The 24067-nt window shown below is 38.3% G+C and overlaps 1 protein-coding gene across 4 annotated transcripts in view; it reads right to left on the bottom strand.

The window, feature by feature from the left end:
* ATG10 (autophagy related 10) overlaps positions 1–11531 on the bottom strand; it is a 300282-nt gene extending 288751 nt beyond the window's left edge. For 2 of the 4 annotated variants that reach the window (XM_081294504.1, XM_081294501.1), the window contains exon 1: positions 10864–11531. The gene's annotated coding sequence lies outside the window, so the exon portion shown is untranslated. Of the gene's footprint in view, positions 1–4479; positions 4531–10863 lie in introns of all 4 variants that reach the window. The other 2 variants (XM_081294502.1, XM_081294503.1) reach the window with 2 other exon arrangements.
* Positions 11532–24067: the final 12536 nt, after the last annotated feature.

Raw genomic sequence — 24067 nt, forward strand, 5'->3', positions numbered from 1 at the left:
GCATGTAGACATGTTAATCATCTGAGAAATGTTTGTCCTAAACAGTAGTACAGGGCTATCTTGACCTAGACTTGTGTAGTCTCCCTCCTCCACGCCACTCTTCCTCGAAGGCACCTACCAGCCACCATAACTAGAAACACCAGACTATAAAAGGAATGACAAAAGGTGGCACTCAAGTTCCTGGAAGATTGCCATCGATTCCCAGAAAAGACATGAATATTCCTCCCCTTTATTAGCTTATCCCTCTCCCTCATTATTCCTATCCAGTATCTGTATCCTTTCCGCCCACTGAAGTTGAGAAGCTGATTTGTAAGCAAAGCTCCCTCTTCTCCATTCTTCAGCCACTGAATAAATCCTTTCTCCCTAACACTCCTCTCTGACATTGGTTTTTCAGTGAGATGAGACTCTAAACCTGGGTTTCATAACTTTTTTTTTTCTTTTTGGTACCAGGGATTTTACCCTGGGGTTCCTTACCACTCAACTTTATCCCCAGTCTTTTTTATTTTTATTATTTTTTTTTTTATTTTGAGACAATTTACCAAGAGTGGCCTCAAACTTACTATACTCCTGCCTCAGGTTTCCAAGTCTCTATGATTACAGGTGTGTACCACTGTGCCTGGCATCAGTATCATTTTGATAATATACTTATTACTGCTGACAAGCTTTGGTATGTGAGGGAGAGGGAAGAGAAAAGATTCAAAAATGGTTCCAAGTTTCCTGCTGTATGTGGTGGTGTAATGACTACAACAGAAATCCCTAGAGGAAGAACAAGTTTTAGAGAGGTAGGATTCATTTAGCCAAAAATGAATTGGAGTTTGAAATGTCTGTGGGATGTGCAAGTAAAGGAGTCTAGCAGGCATTTTGAGATAAGCCTTGAACTCAGAAGAAAAGAAAAATCTAGACTGGAAATAGTGACTCTATATCAGGATCACATAGATGGCAAAAGAACCTATTCCATCCCTCAGAGCTAGGATGCAGAGCTAAATTGGAAACTGGGTGTGGTGGTGCATGCCTGTAATCCCCGTGACTTGGAAGGCTGAAGCAGGAGGATCACAAGTTTAAAACCAGCATGGGCAACATAGTGAGACCATGTCACAGAAAAACAAAAAAGGGCTGGGGGTGTAGTTCAGTACCCCAATACTGAAAATAAAACAGAAGACTGACATGGAAAGTCAGAATAGTTCATCCAACTGTATGATGATTATCCTGAGATCTATTAACAGGTACTAAATTAAAGAATACTTGACTTTTTTATTTTATTTATTTATTTATTTATTTGGTACCTGGATTGAACCCAGAGGCATTTAACCACTGAGCCAGGTCCCTAGCCCTTTTTATTTTCTATACTGAGACAGGATCTCACTAAGTTTCTTAGGGCCTCACTAAATTCTGAGGCTGATCTCAAACTTTCTATCCTCCTGCCAGAGCCTCCCAAGTCACTAGGATTACAGACATGCACCACCATGCCTGACTGTAAGCAAGCACTTTTTTATTTTTTATTTATTTATTTTTAGTTGTTGATGAACCTTTATTTAATGAACTTATCAATATGCAGTACTGAGAATCAAACCCAGTGCCTCAAACATGCCAGGCAAGTGCTCTACCACTGAGCCATAACCCCAGCCCCCTAAGCTCTTAATAACAAAAGAGAACAAGTAAACACACTTATTTCTTAAGCCCTCCAGTTACTTGGGATTTACTGAAATATTGAAAATGTTAGTTGAAACATAAAATTTCACTCAATAGCCACAGTTTATCTAATTAACAGCACTGTGCTACAAGCAAGATGACTCAATATCAAAACACTAATTAATATTTAGTTGAAGACTTTTTAAATCATGTACAGACTAGGCTTTGCTGAAGGATGTTATATACAGTAATACAAACACTGCTTGATTACAAAATCAGAAACTATAATATATATTAAAAAGATATCTATCTCAACTTGAATCACCATAATGTACAATAATGAAATACCATTGAATAATTGTTTCTTTGATTAAGAATATTTCAAGTCATTAAAGATGAAAATATAATTCAATCAACACTTTCATACATACTTTTCAAGTTGTTTTACTCTTTGATCCTCTATCAAATTCACTGACTATTTAAAGCAGAAATTATAATCTTAGAGCTTCCTATTATGAGATAGCTAAAAATTGAGCAAAAAATAGGAATAACTATAACTGCAGTTTATTAAGCAAGAATAATCCTTACTTAGCAAATGAAAAACCCAAGACATGTGAAGTGCCCTGTGTTTCCAGATTTAAGCAATCTTAAACTAAATTCAGAACAGTTAACAACAGAACACATGTGAACTATTGGTAAAAAGACAAATTTCAATACTGATCTCATCTTAAACAATAAACCTCTCATTTCTAATTTTAAATAGGACTTAGAAAATGATTCAGAGCTCCTGTCATAAAGTATAAATTATTAATACATCTATTTTGCTTGATTCTTACTCTAAATGAAAAGATTTGGTTTTTTGGGTTTGTTTTCAAAATATTTTTTCAACTGCTTCAGTAGAGTCTAAAGATTGGGGAGAAATGACTTTTCCCTACCAGGTAAGCCTAGTCTTTCCAAACTATAGGTTAACCCTCAGACAAGACAATATGAAGAAACTTACTCTGGTGCTATCCAAAAATGTCTTTTCAGAAAAGCAGACCGAGTGAATTCTAACTTTATTTATAATCATTGTTCAAATGATTCTTTTCAATTAAAAACTTTTTTTCACTACCACACTCTCCATATATTGTTTGTGATTTTTTTTATATTAGGGATTGAACCCCCATGGGACACTTAAACACTAAGACACATCCCCAACATACCCAGCCCCATTTTATTTTGGGGCAGGGTCTTGCTAAATTGCTTAGGTTGATCTTAAACTTGGTATCCTCCTGCCTCAGCCTTCCATGTGCCACCATGCCTGGCTTATATGTGATTTTTAATCTAATGGGGGGGGGTTGTTTTGTTTTTGTAGCATTGGGGATTAAAACCAGGGCCACTTTACCACTGAGCTACATCCCTAGTCTTTTATTATTATTTTCTTTTTTTTAATTTTGAGACAGGATCTTACTAAGTTGCTGAGGCTGATGTAGAATATCCAATCCTCCTGCCTTAGCCTCCAGAGTTTGTTAGAATTACAGGCATGAACCATCACACTGGCTAATTTTTTGCTTTTTGTTGTTGTTGTTGTTTTGTGTTGTTGTTTTGGTCAAAAAATCTATCTTTTCTCAGCTTTTTTTTTTTTTTCTTTTTTTGGTGGCACCAGGCACTGAATCCTGGGCTTCATACACTTAAGTAAGCACTATACCACTGAGCCATATTCCCAGCCCAAGACATTTCTTTTGATGAATCTATAAATCAGTGTGTATCAGAATCAAAATTGAGACCAAATCACTGTAATAAATATAACTAAATTTCTCAGAATTTAAGATCATTTACAAAACTGTGAATATCAGAGAACATGCTATGTATTTTAAATATTTAAGATCATTTTTGACTGATAAAGTTAGGCAACCTCTACTTGTCCTTCCTAACAAGAATTTTACTTTACTATAAATATAGGAATGGATTATTTTGATCAATTCATTACCTTAATGACAATTTGGCTTGAATTCACTTAGATTGGTTAACCACTTAACTAGCAAGTTCCTTGTGCAGAAGTCTTCCAGTTTTAGAGAGCAAGGAGACACCTAGGGTACAATTTAAATATGGAATCCTAGGCCCTAGCCAAAAAGATTACCTGATTCTGCAGGCCTCAAAATATGCATTTTTAATCAGTATCAGAGAAAATCTGAGGGATACTCATGCTAGAAAACTGAGACCAAGCCACATCTGTAATCCCAGCAATCTGGGAGGCTGAAGCAGGAGAATCACAAGTTCAAACCCAGCTTCAGCAATTTACCAATGCCCTAAGCAACAAAGTGAAGCCCTGTCTTAAAATTTTAAAAAATAAAATGAAAAATCTGGGATTTAGCTTGGTAGTAAAGTGCCTCTGGGTTCAATGGAAACAGAGAAAGACCAAATCAATGAATCATTTTGATAGAGTTAATGAAAAAACCTGAATTTTAAGGTATTTGGCAGCCTGGGTGGGGCATGGAAGGCATAGACCTGGGCAATCCAATAAAGAGCTCAGGGAAGCATCCAAAAAGGGGCATTCTATTCAGTTTTGTTTTTGTTTTTTTGATAATGAGGATAAAACTCAGGGAGTGGAGGGTTTAACACCAAACTACATCCCCATTTTTATTTTTTATTTTGAGACAGGGTCTCAGTTTCTCAGGGCCTCCCTAAATTATGAAGGCTGGCCTCAAACTTGCAATCTTCCTGCCTCATCCTCCAAGTCACTGAGATTATAGGTATGCACCACCACACCCAGCACACCCAGTCCAGTCAGTCTTGACAGCAGGGTTCAGTTCTCTCTCTCTTCCATAACACATATCCCAAATCAAAGTTAAACAGGAGGCAATATTGTACCTGGACTGGAAGTGAAGAATCTCTATTGGTAGCTGATGTTTGCTCTGACTTCTATAGCAGGACATCCCATTAGGAAGAAGATAAGAAGACATTTCACTTCACCATTCTGTATTCCCTTCAGAGAAATACTTTGAGCTGCACTTTCTCTATTAGTTTCCAACACCCATTGGTAATCCTCTTTTGTGTGTGTGTGTGTGTGTGTGTGTGTGTATGTGTGTGTGTGTGTGTTTTATATATATATATTAGTATTTGGACACAATATCTTCATTTTTATGTGATGCTGAGGATCGAACTCAATGCCTCACACGTGCAAAGTGGGCGCTCTACCACTGAGCTACAGCCCCAGCCCCAGTAATCCTCCTTTAAAGCAGTTCTCTCTCAATAATGTAACATGCATGGCTAGAAATAAAAAGTAAAGCCATGTGGTAAACTGAATGCTGTGATACCAAGCCAGTAGTAAGCAAAGTACAATGGCACATGCCCATTACCCCAACCACTCAGGAGGCTGAGGTAAGGAGGATCACAAGTGCGAAGCCAGTCTGGACAAATTAGCAAGACCCAGTCTCTAAATTAAAAGTAAAAAGGACTGAAAATTATGAAACCGGCCCAGGTGTCCATCAATAATGGATAAAGGAAAAAAAATGTAGTTTTCAGAAAAAATAAAAAGACAATTTATTGCTTTGCTAGCAAAGGAGAAACACAGAGTACTCCTGTCCCAAAGGCTGTGATTCTGCTCATCAGCAGGAACAGGGGCTTTTATAGAAGTGATTTAGAGAAAATGAGATTTGGGAGACGAGATCAGGAAGGAGAAAATCAGGGAAAAGAAGATGAGGGAGGAGAAGGTTAGGGAAAAGAAGATCAAGGAGGAGAAGACCAGGGAGAAGGAGATTGGGAAAAAGAAAAAACAGGTAAGTTTCAAAGCCATAAGGGATATGGTCAAAGCATCAAGTAAACTCCTGTTACAATTGATTTAGCAAGGCCCTAAGCAACTTAGTGACACCCTGCCTCAAAATGTTTTTAAAAGGGCTGGGGATGTGACTCAGTGGTTAAGTGCCCCAGAAGCAATCCCCAGTACCAAATAAATAAATAAATTATCAATTGGAAAGGAAAGTTTCTTCTGAGTACAGGAAAAAAAAAATCTACCCTTTATATATTTGGTCATAGACATCCTCCTGCTCTCCAACCTAACATCTAGAGGAAGAATCTAAATGTAGTAAGGGAGCTGAAGGGGCACTTGCTCACTCTGACCATCAACCCCTCTCCAGAGGAGTCCCTTGTCAAGGTGAGTGAACCAAAACTATCAATATCAACATGGAATCAAGAGGAAGCACTTACGTATGAAAACAGGGGCACTTTCATAAAGTATAAGAGAAAAAGTTTGTTTCTGTAATGGGCTTAAACTGAGTATCAGGGGAAAATTTAGGAATTATCTATAAAAGAACCTAGCCCTGTGACACATATCTATAATCCCAGCTACTCAAGAAGGTAAGGCAGGAGGATAGAAAGTTCAAGGCAAGTTGGGGCAATTTAGGGAGACCCAGCCTCTAAATAAAATTAAAGGACTGGAGATGTAGCTCAGTGGTAGAGCACTCTGGGTTCACTTCCCAGTACTGGGAGTGAGGGGAGCCTTGAAAAAAGAATTATCTAAAATAGAAAACAAGGAAACAGATAAGGCAGCTGAGGATATAGCTCTGTGTTAGAGTGCCTCTGGGTTAAATCCCCATTACCTCAGAAAGAAAGAAAGGAGGGAAGAAGGAAGGGAAAGAAAGAGAGAATGAAAGAGGAGTCAGTTTACTATTACCTTTTAGCGCTCAGGGAGCTGGTATAATAAACATCCTACAAAGTGTAGGGCAGTCCCACACAATGAAGAACTGTCCATAAAAATGCTACTACAACTGGGCACAGTGGCTCACACCTATAATCCCACCAATTTGAGAGGCTGAGGAAAAAGGATTACAAATTCAAGGCCAGTCTCAGCAATTTAGTGGCAAACTCAATAATTTAGCCAGAATCTGTCTCAAAATTTTAAAATTTAAAAATGGACTGAGGATATAGCTCAGTGGTAAAGTGTCCCTGCATCCAATGCCCAGTCCAAACAAACCAACCAACCAAAAACAAAAACAAAAAAACACTTTTGGTCCTTTGATAAACACTGGAAAGTTGGTTATGGCTTACTTAACAAGTCCAAGTTTGGAGAACTTAACTCTAGGGCTTCTCAAGAGTATCCTTTAACATTTTTTTTTTAATCACAAATTGCATTTCACTCACCAAATATTTACTTCCAAGCATAAGAAGATAAACCGAGGCACATTAAAATGTTAAAGAATTTATTTGGGTAGACAGCAGTTCATAAATTAGGCAGCTCCAGAATGCAAGTAGTTTGGGGCTCCATCAAACAAACACAGGGAAAGGTTTTTATGAAGTAAATACAGAGCAAGGCAATATTTGACTGGCTAAAATGGAACAGTAGCCTTATTTATTTTATTCCAGTTGAAAGCCTTTAGAAGTTAGTTGGTGGTTTAAGTTTATGTTTTCATTTTACTCAAATATGACAATTTACAGAGTTCAATGAGGTTTGTATAAGTGGAAATTCATAGTACTAGAGCCTTCTCAGACAATGGATGCACAATGATTTTAACACAGAAAATGCTTTTTGTAGAGCAAGTAGCATTTCCTTCTTTAATTTCACAACCATGAAAATCATATTGGCTGTGGCCTACCTTTAACAACTATACCAAGAAAAAAAAAAAAGTCAGCTTTTCACAAAAAATATTTCTATGTCATTTATCCTAATCTCACCTTTCTATTCCAAACTTCATAGTTTCATGACCCTGTTATCTTTCTTTTCTTCCTGTGGTACTAGAAATTGAACCCTGAGGTGCTCTACCATTGAGGTACATCTCCAGGCCTACTTTTTAAAAAGTTTTCATTTCGAGACAGAGTTTCTCTAAATTGCCAAGGCTGGCCATGAACTTGTGATCTTCCTACACCAGCCTCTAGAGTAGCTGGGGTTACATGCAAGCACCATGGCACATAGTTTATTCTGCATGCTATTACATATGTTTATAAGCTACCTCAAATATTTTTGGAATAAAATAGGATATAAACTTAAAACTATAATCAACAGAGAAAAATGGATAATAGGAATAGTCAGGATAATAGTAGCACAGTCAGCTTAGGAGGCTGAGTCAAGAGAATTTCAAGTTCAAGTTCAGCCCAGGCAATCTAGAGAGACCCTGTCTGAAAAAAATAAAACAAGGTGAAGATGTAGCCTAGCAGTAAAGAGCCCCTGCATTCATTCTCTAGTACTGCAAAAACTAGTACATGCTTTTTGCCTTCAACAGTTTGTAATCAAATTTTTTTAAAAAAGCTTCAAGCTGAAGAACATTAGAGAATAAGACAGTAAAAAATGATGACAAATTATATAATCATCATATAAAGACTGTGTATGGATTAAAACAATAATTTAAAATAGCATATATTAAGCCTTCATCAAGAACTGTGGTAACTCCAATCCTCATAGCACTTAGGTAAATTGTTATGTTTTGCTCTGTTTGAGGAGAAAGGGGGGTATCAGAAATTGAAACCAGGAGCACTCACCCCTGAGCCACATCCCCAGTTTTTTTTTTTTTTAATTTGTTTGTTTTTGACAGAGTTTTGCTAAATTTCTGAGGAACTTGATAAGTTGCTGAGGCTGGCCTCAAACTTTCAATCCTCCTGCCTCCTTAGCCACAGGTACTGCAGGCATGTGCCACTGCACCTGGCCTAATATTTTTGTTTTCTTATTTGTACTACTGGGGTCAAACCCAGGACCTCTTATATGCCTGGGAAGCACTTTAACAGGGAGCCACACTCCCAGCCCCAAGATAATAGCTATTAAGGGTGGCCTAGGGTAGTATGTACCCAGAATCATGCCCTAGAAGACTTAGATTTCAGCTAATTCCTGACTTATAAGAGGCAATCAAAGGAAAGCAGTAAGGTAGAAATAGGAGTGGGGGTGGCAGTGAACATAGGAACAGGTTAAAATGACATTAAGTAAGCAAGTAAAGAGACTAACTAGAGAGAAGATTGAGGATTACAGGAAAATCTGGGAGGCAGGGAACAAGCAGTTTATAAACGGCCTTAAAACTCAAAGGAGATTCCATTTAAAACAGTGAACAATAAGAAACCATTGTAGGTTATTGAGCTCAGAAAGGATATTAAAAAGGTTTTCTTGGAAAGATATTACATGACAGTGATATAAAATAATCCTAACTTCAAAGCTAAATTCATATTAGTAATTACTCTTCTTGGATCCTATAACTAATTCAATCAGACACTTCAAGGCCTGGGATGCCAGGAACATTAGAGAAGCCTCTGCTGCTGCCTATTTCTAGCAACTTCTCTGCAAAAAGGATACCTTCAGGTAGTTTATTTTCCATTCCCCTACTTTCCAGTTGTTTTATACCCAGCCTGCTTGACCCCTAATACATTTGTTTTCAACAGATGATCTCTATATCTCTTCTTATATGGTTCCTGATTATATTTATGATTCAAATACAACCTCTAAGGTCCTAAACATATCTGGAAGCTTCAAAGATATTGATAATAAAAGCAACCCTAATCCAAAGCAATCTACTTATATAAGTTTCATCCTACTTGTTTTTCCTAAAATGGTGCTTTCTCAGAAACTTACTAAGCATTAGGAACTGCTATCAAGATACAATTTCACAAAACATTATGCCTAGCTAGGTGAGGTGGTCCATGCCTGTAATCCTAGCAAACCAGGAGACTGAGGCAGGAAGATCTCAAGTTGCACAGCCTGGGCAGTTTAGTGAGACTCTGTCTCAAAATAAAAATAAAAAATAAAATATAAAACATCTGGGGGTGTAGCTCAGTGGTAGAGCACCCTTGGGTTAAATCCGAGTCCACCACCCCCAATACACACACACACACAATGGTGTGTGTGTCTGCGCGCGCCTAATTCAATCGTCCCATCATCCAGCAAGATCTGTTAAGATTATGGTAAATAAAACAGAAGATGATAGTTGGAAAGCTGGGGACAGGGAAATAATCTTGTAACATTTCCATATCCAAATGAATCCAGTTCAGAACTATTTCTACTAGTTTCTTCAATTAAAATACAAATTAACAATTTTAAACTGTGTACTTTGCAGATTTTTAAATTTCTCAGTACTCAAGTTTCAATTTGGAAGCAAGGAGGGAGTGATTCTTCTACCTAGAATTCCATGATAGATTTGAGTAGTGCATAGGGCCTATGTTCTCCAACCCTGAATAGCATAAATTTAAACGTTTGCCACTAAAAACTGGAGGCTGTTGTCAAACTATAATAGTTATAAGCATGACTCAGACCAAGTGTGTCTTTAGCAGAGATATGCTGAACTGATAATGAAGGAGCAAGCTAAATGGTAAATTGAAGAAAATGATGGAGCCTGTGGTCCCAATTACTCTGGATCACTTGAGTCCAGGAATTGGAGATCTCAGCGGGGCAACATAGCAAGACCTGGGCTCAAAAAAAAAAAAAAAAAAAAAAAAAAAAAAAAAAAAAAAACCAAACCAAACAAAAAAAGCTTAAGATTGCTATCCTAAGAAACCACAACCTTTCAGGAGTTATATTCTCCCAGTCAGAAATAATTTGTATCTCAATTAGTCAACAAGATGTAATTATAGAAGTCTAAACCCTGAAACCTTAACCAATGCAATGTTATGTGGCCCTTATGAACAAAGCTCCCTTTTGATTTTGAAAGGACATGTAGCCATCCTTTGACCTTATTTTCAAAATTTTCATAGTGAGTGAGTGTGTGTGTGTGTGTGTGTGTACACATACTTTTTTAAACCACAACTAAAAATGTTTCTACAAGTCGGTTAACTATTCCTCATCACCTTATCCCACCTTTTGTTTTTATAAGTTCTAGGAAGGGTGGTGCTAGCTATAAATATCAGAGTATTCCTCCTCCACTTAATGAATCTGAAACCCCTTCAAGTGGGACTCTCCAGTAATTTAATATCCTTTGTTTCAATGTTACACGCACAAAGGCTTGCTATCAGTAAGACTTTTAAGACTGTAACTAACCAAGGGTGAGGCCTCGGAGTGCGCCCCCCCCCCCCCCCGGAGTACTGAAGACATTGATTGCGCGGCTGGGGCCCAAGGGGCGCTGGGTCGCGCGCCCTGGTCACTCGCCCGAGCAGCAGCTCCAGCGCTGCAGCCCGCGCGGGCCCGCAGTTCTTGGGCGAGGGCCCCGCTTCCCCGGCCTTTTGTTCCGGACTGGGCTGCTTCCCGCCCACCCACTCCCGCCCTTCCTCCCGGTCCTAGGAGTGGGGTGAGGACGGTGCGAGAAGCAGAGCTGGGAGAAGGATGGCGGCATTGGCTGTGGGAATACTCACCCCGCTCCGCTCGGCCCCTGACCCCGCAGCCCAGCCTGGCGGGCGGGGCGACGGGGCTGGGGGAGGGGAGGCGGGGACCGACACCTAGCGCCCCGTGAGGACACCGCCGCGCGTGCGGCCCCAGGGAGGAGGGACACAGGAGATGGGCCCAAGGGGGCCGTGAGGGCGGCGGCGACCGAGCGAAACCCCACTCGGCGAGGGAGGCCCACCAGAAGGGCGCGTTCCCTCCCGCGGCAGCCACCAACAAGTACCGAGTCGGAGCATGCGTACTGGGTTTTCCCGCGCGCCTAGGGGAGCGCCCCGCGCAGGCCCATGACGTCGTCGGCCGCGCGCTCAGGGCCGACCAGGCCGGGGCTTGGACGCGGTGTGCTGGGTCTAGACCCCTTTGCCGCGAGCGTTGACCGGAACCAAGGCCCCGCCCCTCACTTCGTTCGCGTGCCCCCTGGCTCCCCAGCCCGGCTAACCTGAGTTTGGCTGAGCTCTTGGTGGAGGACAAAGGCGGCTCATTGCGGAGGAGGAGCTGAGGGCAGGGGGAAACTTGGGGGAAGGGGTACTAGCGGTTTCAAGGGTCCCTGCACGCTGTCCTCCAAGACATTTTCTAATATCCGAATATAAAAGAGTGATCAATGAAGAGCAAGAGTAGAGCAACAGCAAGAATGTAGTGCCACTAGCATTCCCCTGAGAGGCTAGGGAGCCATGCCAGCGAACATTGCAAAAAGTACCACGAACACCACGATTAAACGCATACACGTGTCCACCACTTGAAAACTTAAGAATGGGGGAGAAGTTAGGAATTCGAGTATCGACAGTAGTACCATCTGTGGCACATATCTCAGGGGGAAAAAAAGTGTGTATGTGTACACGTTGGAGGAAAATAGTAGGAATAGGGGAAAGACTACAGAATGACTAGAAATTATAGGGGTGAGATAATAAACATCTGAGGGAAAACACATCTGCTCCTGTAAACAGTAGAATTGTATTTGTTGTAAAACACAAGGTGTAAACGCAGGTAAAGAAGTAATGAAGGGCTGGGGATGTGGCTCAAGCGGTAGCGCGCTCGCCTGGCATGCGTGTGGCCCGGTTGGATCCTCAGCACCACATACAAACAAAGATGTTAAATTACATATAAGAGGAAATGAGGGGTAAGAGAAGAATAATACAAGTGGAAGAAATGATTTACAGTAGAGGGGGTAGAGAGAGAAGAGGGGAGGGGAGGGGAGGGGAGGGGAGGGGAGGGGGGATAGTAGAGAATAGGATACACAGCGGAATACATCAGACACTAGAATGGCAATATGTAAATCAATGGAAGTGTAACTGATGTGACACAGCAATCTGTATACCGGGTAAAAATGGGAGTTCATAACCCACTTGAATCAAACTGTGAAATATGATATATCAAGAACTATGTAATGTTTTGAACGACCAACAATAAAAAAAAAAGATGTTGTGTCCGCGGAGAACTAAAAAATAAATATTAAAAATTCTCTCTCTCTCTCACTCTCTCTCACTCTCTCTCACTCTCTCTCCTCTCTCACTCTCTCTCTAAAAAAAAAAAAAAAAGAAGTAATGAAAAACCTACCTTCAAACTTTCAGGGAATGGAGCCTGTGAAGAGGAGGAAGGCCTGTAAACCCAGCTATTTGGGAGGCTCAGACAGGAGGATGTCTAGTTCAAGGCCAGCCTGGGCAACTTAGACTGCGTCTCAAAATTAAAAGGCGCTGGTGTTGTAGCTAAGTGGTGATCCTCCTGACTTCAACCCTCAGCACCAGGGTGAGGAGTGGGGAATGGGGTAATTTCAGGGCATGGTTTTGATCCCCGTAGACAGTCATATAAGAGATCCCCATTGGAGTAAACTAGGTAATAAATACCCAGCACTGTTAGTCCATAACCATTTCAAAATAAAAGCTTGTTTTTTAAAAGAACCATACTGATCAGTGGTAACCAGGAAGAAATTAACTGAAAAGTGGCTTAAGGGAATTTGAAGGGATGATGGATCGGTTCTATATCTTGATTGTACTGAGGATTAAATCACTGCTTTCTTGGTCAAACCCCACAAAAAGTATGATTTTTGCAAGTAAGATTTTAAAATTAATCTTTTAAAAAATATTGCTAGCAAAAAATAAACTTCAACTAACATTTTAGCAACTACAAATTGATTGGTAAGTGCTAGTTTAAATTATACATTTGATCTTTTTAAGTACAAGACAGTGAATTTTTTGTTTATTTTGCAGTAGGATTCAACCCAGGGGTGTATGTTTATTTTGAGACAGGGTCTCACTAAATTGCCCAGGCTTGCCTTGAACTGCCATTCTCTTGACTCAACTTCCAGAGTTGTCCAGATTATAAGCATGCCAGTTTACAGGAGTATGTAAAAATAATAATTCATAATATCCTCTAGATACTGTGATCCTACAATGGGACACAAGTTTAAAATTACATGGCCAGTGTCTTATTTTTCTCAGTCTCATCAGTCCCTCTCATTTGTACTTTCTGTTCATATCTCATAGGCTACATAGAGATATAAAAATGGTAGGAGGGGCTAGGGCTGTAGCTCAGTGGTAAAGTGCTTGCCTTGTATATGTGAGGCACTGGGTTTGATTCTCAGCACCACATAAAAATAAATAAAGATACTGTGTGTTAATCTACAACTAAGTAAATATTTGGGGAAAAAAAGGTAGGAAATGTAGCCATTTGCTCAGGTAAACCTTGACAGGGGGAGATTGTTTTATTTCTAAAAGAAAGGAGAATGGATACTGAGGGGAAAAATGCTATCTGGACTGCTGCTTGAAGTAGCAGATCTCTTCTACCACCTTCCAGGAGATCCTCAGGGAAATGTAAATTAAATAAGAGTTACAGGAGGTAATCTGATTGGATGGCAGAGATAAAAAACTTGCCTTCAAACTGTGTATGCATAATACTTACCCAAATATATAAGAGAGAAAAAGCAATAGTTGGCAAACCTATGGAGACAGTAAAAAGATCAATGGTTACCAGTCAGAGTTTGCTAGGAGGGAAGCAAAGAGGGGAGGGATGAACATGTGGAACATAGATCATTTATTAGGGCAGTGAAACTACAATGTGTGATAATGTAATGGTGAATATATGACATTTGCATCTATCAAAATCCATAAAACTGTCCAACACAAAGAATGAACCCTAATGTAAATTATGCACTTTTGTTTATGACAATGTGTCAATATTGGCTCATCAATTCTACCAAAATCTACCATACTAATGCAATATATTAATAAAAGGGAAAACTATGAGTGCAGTAGACAGGAATTCTCAATGCAATCTGCTGTATTTTCTGTAAGCCAATTTTTTCCTAAAACAAAAAAAATTGAAACTCTATTAATTTAAGAAAATGATACTGCCAAAAAGAAAATATATACATATATCTATATCAAAGAAAGAAAGAATTGGAGAATTAAAAACAACCACAGAAAGATGATTCAGTCTTTCTATCACACTACTTCTACCCATGAAGTACAAATATATTTGGGGAGTTTGCATTATTTTTATATTTTCATAACTTTTTTCTGCAGGGGCACTTAACCATTAAGCTATATCCCTAGTACCTTTGTTTTATTTTTGAGACAAGATCTTGCTCAGTTGCTTAGGGCCTCACTAAATTGCCCAGGCTGTCCTCAAAACTGCAACCCTCCTGCCTCAGCCTCTTGGGTTGCTAGGATTACAAGCATCCACAACTGTACTGGCTAATTTGGGAGCATTTTATTGTACATAAATTATACCCCAAATTTTATTAAAATATAACTGGGTATGGTGGCACATGCCTATAATCCCAGCAACTCAGGAGGCTGAGGCAGGAGGGCCACAAGTTCAAGGCCAGTCTGGGCAATTTAGGGAGGCCATAAGCAATTTAGCAAGATCTGTCTCAAAAATTTAAAAAAAACAAAAATAGGGCTAAGAATATATGTAGCACAGTGGTAATGTGCCCCATGAATACCAGAAAAAGAACAATGCCACCAAATCAAGTCTACAGTTTAATGAATTTTGGCTTGGGGAATGGTGTATGAGGTATACCTCTAAGCCACTTCCCTAGCCCTTTTTATTTTGAAACAGGGTCTCACTGAGTTGCTAGGGCCTTGCTAAATTGTTAAGGCTGGCTTTGAATTTGCAATCTTCCTGCCTTAGTCTCCTGAGTTGCTGGGATTACAGGCATGAGCCACTGTGACCTTCAATTTTGTGAATTTTAATGAAGATATCCACCTTTGTGCTATGACCTGATTTTGTTGTTGTTGTGCTGTGGTTTTTTTGTTTGTTGTTTTTGTTTTTGATACTAGGGATTCAATCCAGGATGCTTAATCACTGAGCTACCTCCCCAGCCCTTTTCATTTTGTGTTTTGAGACTGGATCTTGCCAAGTTGCTTAGGGTTTCACTAAGTTGCTGAGGCTTGCTTCAAATTTACAATCCTCTGGCCTCATCCTCCTAAATTGCTGGGATTACAGGTGTGCACCACCTGTAATGGTCTACATGTTTTTATTTCTCAAACATTCAAACATAATGCCTGATTGGTCTACATGTTTTTATTTCTCAAACATTCATATGCCAATTTCTTAACTCCCAAGGTGATGGTATGAGGAGGTGGAGCTTTTCAATGAACTCAGAACCAGATCCTTATAAGACATGAAATCTACTGGTAACCTGATCTTGAACTTTCCAACTTCCAGATCTGTGAGAAAAGGTTTTGTGCTATTTATAAGACACCCAGTTTATGGTGTTTTGGTATAGCAACACAAATGGACTGAGACATTATATAACCATATCCCAACCAAAATATAGAATATTCGCATCATCCAAAAGTGTTACCTCAAACTCTTTGCAGTTAATCCCTCCCCACACCTACAGACCCTTAGCAACTACCCATTTACTTAGAGTAGTCATTCTAGATTTGTTTTGCCAATACTAGAAAATGGTATCATGCAATATGTGTATGTCAGCATAATGTTCTTGAGATTAATTTGTGTTGTTGCATTTATTGCTAACTAATTCCTTTTATTACTGAGTAGTATTCCATTGCACAAATATACCACAATTTTCTTAAACATTCATCTGGGAAGGGTATTTAGGTTGCTTCCAGCTTTGGGCTATTATGAAGAAAGCTGTTATTAATAGTTATATACAAGTATTTTTGTGTACACATATTTTGATTTTTCTTGAGTAAATACCTAGGGGTAGACATACATTCTGTGATCAAGATAGAAATAAAAGTTGTATTTTACTGTTCTATATTGATCACATTCCTTAGCTTGGAGCTTGTCTTATTTGATGATTCTAATTTAGAGATATTTTTGTTGCTGAATTTAGCTATCTTTATGAAATTGAACATGTTTAAAAGTTGCTGTCCCCCACACACAAGGGATTAAACCCAGGGGCTCTCTACCACTAAACTACATCCCCTGCCTATTTGTTCATTTATTTATAATGGAGACTGAACCCAGAGGTGCTCTACCACTGAGTCATATCCCCAGCCCTTTTTATTTTTTTCTCTAGAGACAGGGTCTTGCTAAGTTGCCTAGGGTCTCACTAAATTGCTGAGGCTGGGTTGGAACTTGTGATCCTCCTGTCTCAGGTTCCCAAATGGCTGGGATTGCAGGCATGTACCACTATACCCAGATTATAATTTGGTTTTTAGTAGTAGGCATATGTTATGGTTTAGATGTGGTATCCCCAAAAAGCTCATGTGAAAGACAATGCAAGAAGGTTCAGAGAAGTGATTGGATTGAGTCTTAACCCAATCAATGAATTAATCCCCTGACAGGGATTAAGTGAATGGTAACTGAAGTGGTTGGGCGGGGCTGGAGGAAGTGGTTCATTGGGGATGGGGCTTTAGGGTATATATTTTGTATCTGGGAGAGTGGAGTCTCTCTCTGCTGTCTGATCACCATATGAGCCACTTCCCTCTGCCACACTCTTGATGTTCTGCCTCACCTGGAGCCCAAAGAATGGAGGTGGCCTTCTATGGACTAAGACCTCTGAAACTGTGAGCCCTTAAATAAACTTTTCCTCCTTTACAGTGTTTCTGGTCTGGTCCTTTAGTCATAGCAGTGAGAAAAAGCTGACTAAAACAGCATATGTAATACAGTATGTAAAATTGAGAACTGAGATATGACACTTAAGGATTCAAATATGAATATTGAAATAGCAAAAGAGGGCAGTAAGGTTTTTTTTAATTTTTTATTTGTTCTTTTTAGTTATACATGACAGTAGAATGGATTTTGATATATCAAACATGCATGGAGCATAACTTCCCATTTTTGCCATTGTACATGATGTGGAGCAATTTATTCCACTCTCTTATATTCCTGTCCCCCACCCTTTTCTTCATTCCCCTGCCCGTTCCTCCTTCCCCTTTGTCTAATCCAGTGAACTTCTATGAGGGCAGTAAGTTTTTAATGACAGTCTATTATTTTATAATTATCTTTGTTTCCTTAAAAATATTTTAGAAATTTTCTGAAGTCTACCTAAGAATTAGTTGTAAAGACTTTGTTGTTAACCAGGTATGGGGCACACACCTGTAATTCAGCAGTTGGAGACACTGAGGCAGGAGGATTACAAGTTTCAGGCTAGCCTCAGCAACTTAGCAAGACTCTGTCTCAAAATTAAAAAAAAAAAAAATGAAAAGGACATGGGATATAGCTAAGTGGTAATGTGCCCCTGATTCAATCCCCAGTAACATTAAAAATAATAATAATATGATTTTGTTGGTAGCAAAGGATAAATGTAATGTAGAATTGCAGCAGCAATGAGCTACAACTAAGAGTGCATAGTAATGGGATTCTAGCTCTACTTGTGTTCTGAGACTCTTTCTTGAAAGTCTAGTTTGTACTATGAAGGGCATGGTACATTTCAGGAAATTATGCAATTTGAACAATTTACATAAGGATTGGAATATTTTACTTAATGAATTTTGATATTTGCTTTTTCTATGTTTTCTAACTTCCTTGTTTGAACATTTTAGCATTTGAGGACATTTTTGTTTTAGATTTATCAGGGAAATTTAATGTTCTGAAAGGACTTGTATCAATGGTCTGGTGTTACTGAGGGTGTCTAGTATTTTTCCCACTGAAATTGATTTGGAGCACACTAAGTGCTTTTATTTTGGGGACCCTAGAAAAATCATGCATGTCTATAGAATTTTCTTGGTCATCAAATTCCAGCCTTATTTATTGTCCTTGGGCTATTTTGCAGTTCTTTGTAAATTGTAATTGGTGGATACATAAATTCTATCCTGTCCTGTAGTGAGTTTAATTGACTTCCCCACCCATTCAGAGGAAAAGCCACTTCTGTCCCATTTTTTCTGGCTCCGTCACATCAAATGTGTAAGATGACTTCTTTAACCTGTGTTCATTTTAAGATCTGTACACAAGTCATGATTTTGCCTTTTTCTGAAAATGATATTTTAATTAGCATGCGGCAATTTCACCCAAGAACCTCATAGGGATAGATTCTTTTTTTTTTTTTTTTTTTTTTTTTGGTGTGTGTATGTGTGTGTGTGGTGCTGGGGATTGAACCCAGGGCCTTGTGAATGCAAGGCAAGCACTCCATCAACTGAGCTATATCCCTAGCCCAGGGATATATTCTTTTTTTTTAGAGAGAGAGAGAATTTTAATATTTATTTAGTTAGTTAGTTTTCGGCAGACACAACATCTTTGTTTGTATGTGGTGCTGAGGATCGAACCCGGGCCGCACGCATGCCAGGCGAGCGCGCTACCGCTTGAGCCACATCCCCAGCCCAGGGATATATTCTTAATGTGTACTTTCAGACCCAAGCTTCACTGAAGGGTCCAATACTGCTCAAGCAGTCCACATCTTTGGAGGCATAAGAGGTGAATCAATCTTGATCAAGACATTTTTGAATGGAAAATGAAGAAAGACAGTGAAAAGCCCAAGAGGAACTAAATGAGAAAGCAAGAATGCATACCAACTTTAAGCAATGTGGAAAAGAACCAACAGGATATTTGCTACATCCTGTATCTAGAATCCATTGATTTGGAGGGCAATGGGTGGAAAACAGAGAATTTACAAGTTAAGAAGAAGGAGGAAGAGGAGGAGGAGGAGGAGAAGAAGAAAAATAATAATAATAAAGAACAATGAAGTAGCATAAATTCTTCAGAAGTATTGGTTCAAGAACCCTAGGTTTCTGGGATCCTAGGTTAGACTCCCTGCTACAGTCTAGCAAGACGTCATGCCTGCAAGACTTTGCACTCAGTATCCGAGGAAGAAAATATGATGGGGTTAATGAGACAAGATCAATACACAGGCCCTAGGGTTCCTTGTTACTTTTGTAAGGACACAAATGCCCTTATTCAATAATGATCTGCTGTATTGAATGTTGTATGACTATATTTCCTGATCAGAAATTAATTCCAATTGTAGGATTTTATTACATATTGATATTGGTATGCTAAAATGATGTTTTGAATTAAGACAAGTTCATTCTGCAACCCCAGAAATTCTTGTGCAGATTTAATTCAGGAAGGTTTTCTAGATTCAAAACAAATCAAAACTTGCTGCTGAGGTAATGACTTCCTTTAGGCTACCTCTCAAAATAAATAATGATAATATGCACTTTCCAGTCTTTCCATGTGTGTTATCTTATGAGAGCACCAACTTAGAGTCAATAGGTCATAGGCAAACTTTATTCCTGTCACTTACTCGGGAGTGTGTATTTTGAGTGGTCACTTACCTTCTCTGAATCTCAAGATATATATATTTCTATAAAATAGATTTGGTAATAATCTCAACTGTCTGGGCTATAGAGACCAAAAAAATATACATTTTCCAGTTTATTGTTTTCCCATACAGGTAGTAGAATAGTATTATTAATATAATAATTGTGTTTTATAATATGGAAAGACGATTAGATACAAATCAGAGTGTCAAAGAATGTCCTTACTTATGATTCTATAGAAAAATGGTAAAGGTTATAACCAAAAATTAACAATAGTTAGCTGTAGCTAAGGAAATTATAAATTACTTTTTTCTTCATATTTTTTGGTACCTGAGTTAAGAAAAAATAACCTATTGTCATGTGTTACTTTAAAAAAATGTTACTGATCACCCATCAATAGATGAATAAATAAAGAAACTATGGTATATATACACAATGGAATATTACTCAGCATTAAAAGAGAATAAAATTATGGCATTTGCAGGTAAATTGACGGAGTTGGAGAATATTCTACTAAGAGAAGTAGCTAATCTCAAAAAACTAAAGGCTGAATGTTTTCTCTGAATAGTGGATGCTGATCTATGATGGGGGAAGGGCATGGGAAGAATGGAGGAACTTTGGATTGGGCAAAGGAAGGGTGGGGAGGGATATGAGGGTAGAAAAGATGATGGAATCAGATAGACTTCATTACCCTAGATACACGTATGATTGCACGAACAGTGCATCTCTACACTGTGTACACCCAGAGAATTGAAATGTTGCACTCCATTTGTGTACAGTGAATTGAAATGCATTCTTCTGTCATGTACAACTAAGTAGAACAAATAAAAATAAATAAAAAATGTTATCTGAAATACAAAAATTAAAAAATGATTATATGATTTTACCTGGGAACAATTTTTTGGAGTTTCTTTTTCTATTTTCACTTTTAAAATTTTATTTTTGACACATAATTGTACATGTTTATGGGACATAAGGTGTACTTTGATACATGTGTACATTGTGTAATGATCCAATTAGTAGTTAACATTTCCATCACCTCAAATTTCTTTGTGGCAAGAGCATTCAAAAATCCTCTCTTCTAGTTGTTTTCAAATATACAACATATTCTTTTTTAAATTTTTTTATTTGTTCTAAGTAGTTATACATCACAGTAGAATGCACTTTGATACATTACAAATAGATGGAATATAATTTCTAATTCTTGTGGTTGTACATGACATAGAGAATATAGTTATATATGTATATAGGGTAATAATATCTGACTCATTGTACTATCCTTCGTACTCCCATATCCCCCTTCTTTCCCTCCACTCCCCTCTACCTAATCTAAAGAAACTCTATTCTCCCCCACCCCCCTATTGTGAATTAGCATGAACATATCAGAGAAAACATTCAACCTTTGGTTTGGGGGATTGGATTATTTTGCTTAGCATGATATTCTCTAGCTTCATCCATTTTCAAGCAAATGCCATCATTTCATTCTTCTTTAAGGCTGAGTAATATTCCATCAGAAATATATATTGATATATATATAAAATGTGATATGTATATATATATATATATATATATATATATATATATATATATATATTTCTTTATCCATTCATCTGTTGAAGGGTACCTAGTTTGGTTCCATAGTTTAGTTATTGTGAGTTGAGCTACTATGAACATTGATGTGGCTGCATCACTGTAATATGCTGATTTTAAGTCCTTTGGTATAAACCAAGGAGTGGGATAGCTGGGTCAAATGGTGATTCCATTCCAAGTTTTCTGAGAAATCTCCATACCGATTTCCATAATGGTTGCACCAATTTGCATGACCCAATCAATAAATGGGCTAAGGAGCTGAACAGACAACTCTCTCTCTCTCTCTCTCTCTCTCTCTCACACACACACACACACACACACACACACACACACACAAATATAATTGATCAACAAATATATGAAAAAAATGTTCAACATCTTTAGCAATTAGAGAAATGCAAATCAAAACTACTTTAAGATTTCATTTCACCCCAGTCAGAATGGCAATTATCAAGAATACAAGCAATAATAAATATTGGCAAGGATGTGGGGAAAATGTACACTCATACATTGCTGGTGGGAACAATTTTTTTAATAATCTTACTGAATATATATTTGACACACACAAAAAAGAATTATTATGTGAGTATAAACTGTAGCCTCTTTTTCTGTAAAGGGAGCAACAATTGATGGAAAGAGATCAACTTCTAAAGAAAAAAATCCAAAATGTGATGGCCAGCAAAAGATGAATATAGAACATCCCAAATGTGCAGTCCCTTACCTTTTGCAACCCAGAGTTAGCCAAGGAGAATGTCCCTGCTTGGTTCTGCCTTCCTCAGATGAAGGAGCTGATAGTATAAATATGTAGAAATAAAAGGGTGGAGAGAGACATCCTCTATATATACACACAAGGCAGGTGTTATGCCATAGATATTAGGTATCCCCCCAAAGCTCGTGTCTGAGATAATGTAAGAAGGTTCAGAGGTGAAATGACTGGGTTAGGAGAGCCTTAACCTAATCAGTGCATTAATCTGCTGACAGGGATTAACTGGGTGGTAACTACAGGCAGTAGACTGTGGCTGGAGAAGGTGGGTCATTGGGGGTGAGCCCCTGGGCTAGATAGTTTTTCCCTGGTAAATTGAGCTTGATCCTCTGCTTTCTGGTATCATTTTTTGAGTTACTTTCTTCTGCCACATCTTTCTGCCATGATGTACTACCTCATTTCCAGAGAAATGGACCTCTGAAGCCATGAGCCCTAAATAAACTTTTTCTCCTCTAAAATAGTTTTTGTGAGGTCTTTTGGTCAGAGCAGAGAAAAAAAAAAAAACTGACTAAAACAGCAGGCATGTTATAGGACATGAATAAGGACAGGAGAAAAAGAGGATACCATGAAAGTTGTCTAGTTCCATTATAATTACATGCTGTTAGAGTGAGCAAAGTGAGGTTGCCCACAGTTAAGTAGTGTTGCTACATTTTTTATGTAATGTTTGTTCTCTGCTGTGAGGCGTTTAATTATTTATGGTGTTTGGTGTATGTGATAAAGAGGAGGTAAAGTGTATTGTCATATAAACTTGTATCTGGTGTTGGCTTGATACACATAATACACCCTGCTTCTCATGGTCAGATGTTCAGGCTGGTCAGTGAGGAAATACTGAGATTTCACTTGACTGATTGGTCAAAATGTCCTTATGAAAATAATCTGTAGGGTGATGTAACAGCCAATGGATGAAGTATGGCATTGAAAGGCCCAATAAAGATTTGCAGTGCCTTCCAAGATGCAAATGAATTCCACTAGTGTCAATAAAGCTATTCAGCCCGAGGTTCTGGCTTGTGAGATGCTTGGACTAGAGATTCCACCATTCTGAAGCTGCCTTGGCTCCAGCCAGGCAGCCAGCTGCATAGTGTTAGAGGACATCTGCCTGTAATAAGGACATCAGTCAAGATATGAAACATTCCTCATGTGAGCTATACCCTTGTCACATCACTGTATCCTTTTGATAAATGCCTTTCTTAAGTAGACCGTAGAATTTCTTCAGCTTTTACAAATATATTTTAAATAATCTGTATTGGAATATCCAAAAGAAAATATTGAGTAGGCAGTTTGGTGTATAAGTCCAGAGATCATGAAAGATATCAAGCTAAAAAAAATTATATATATATATATATATATATATATATATATATATATATATATATATATAATTATCTCCTAGGCTTACTTAACTTATATTAACTATATTATACATGCCTGGCAAAAAATAAAAACATATTTTTCTTATAACATGGCCCCCAAATCCAAGCCAACAACTTCATCTGGCATTCAACTAAAGAAAAAAACCGTCTGTTCCAATAGCAGAAGAAAACTGGCTATGCAGGCTTTCTTGATTGATAGTATATATGTTCAAAATGGTATACAGTACTTTACAGAAAATTTGAAGGGTTTTCAAGGATAATTTTAACTCTGTTCTATTTTTGCCTTTCACACTGACTTCTTTGGTTCTTTTTTTTTTTTTTTTTTTGTATTGGGGATTGAATCCAGTGGGGGGCTATACCAATAAGCTACATTCCCAGTCCTTTTTATTTTATATTTTTAGACAGGATTTCACAAAGTTGCTTAGGGCTTCACTAAGTTGCTGAGGCTGGCCTCAAATTTGTGATCCTCCTGCCTCAGCTTTATGATTTGCTGGGATTATAGGTTTGCACCACTGTATCCAGCTTAAAGTTTTTAGGTCTTTTTAAAAAATAGTAAAAAACAGTCGGGCATGGTGGCATTTGCCTGTAACCACAGCTGCTCAGGAGAGCTCAGGAGGATGGCAAGTTCAAGGTCAGCCTGGGCAACTTAGACTCTATTTCAAAATAAAATTTTAAAAGGCTGGGGATATAGCTCAGTGGTAGAGTACATGCCTAGTATATGTAAGGCCCTGAGTTCAATCCTTAGGACTGTATATAAATAAACAAGTAAGTGAAAATAACAAAAACA

This window comes from Spermophilus citellus (genome assembly GCF_964194105.1).
Source record: "Spermophilus citellus genome assembly, chromosome: 1".
NCBI lineage: Eukaryota > Metazoa > Chordata > Mammalia > Rodentia > Sciuridae > Spermophilus > Spermophilus citellus.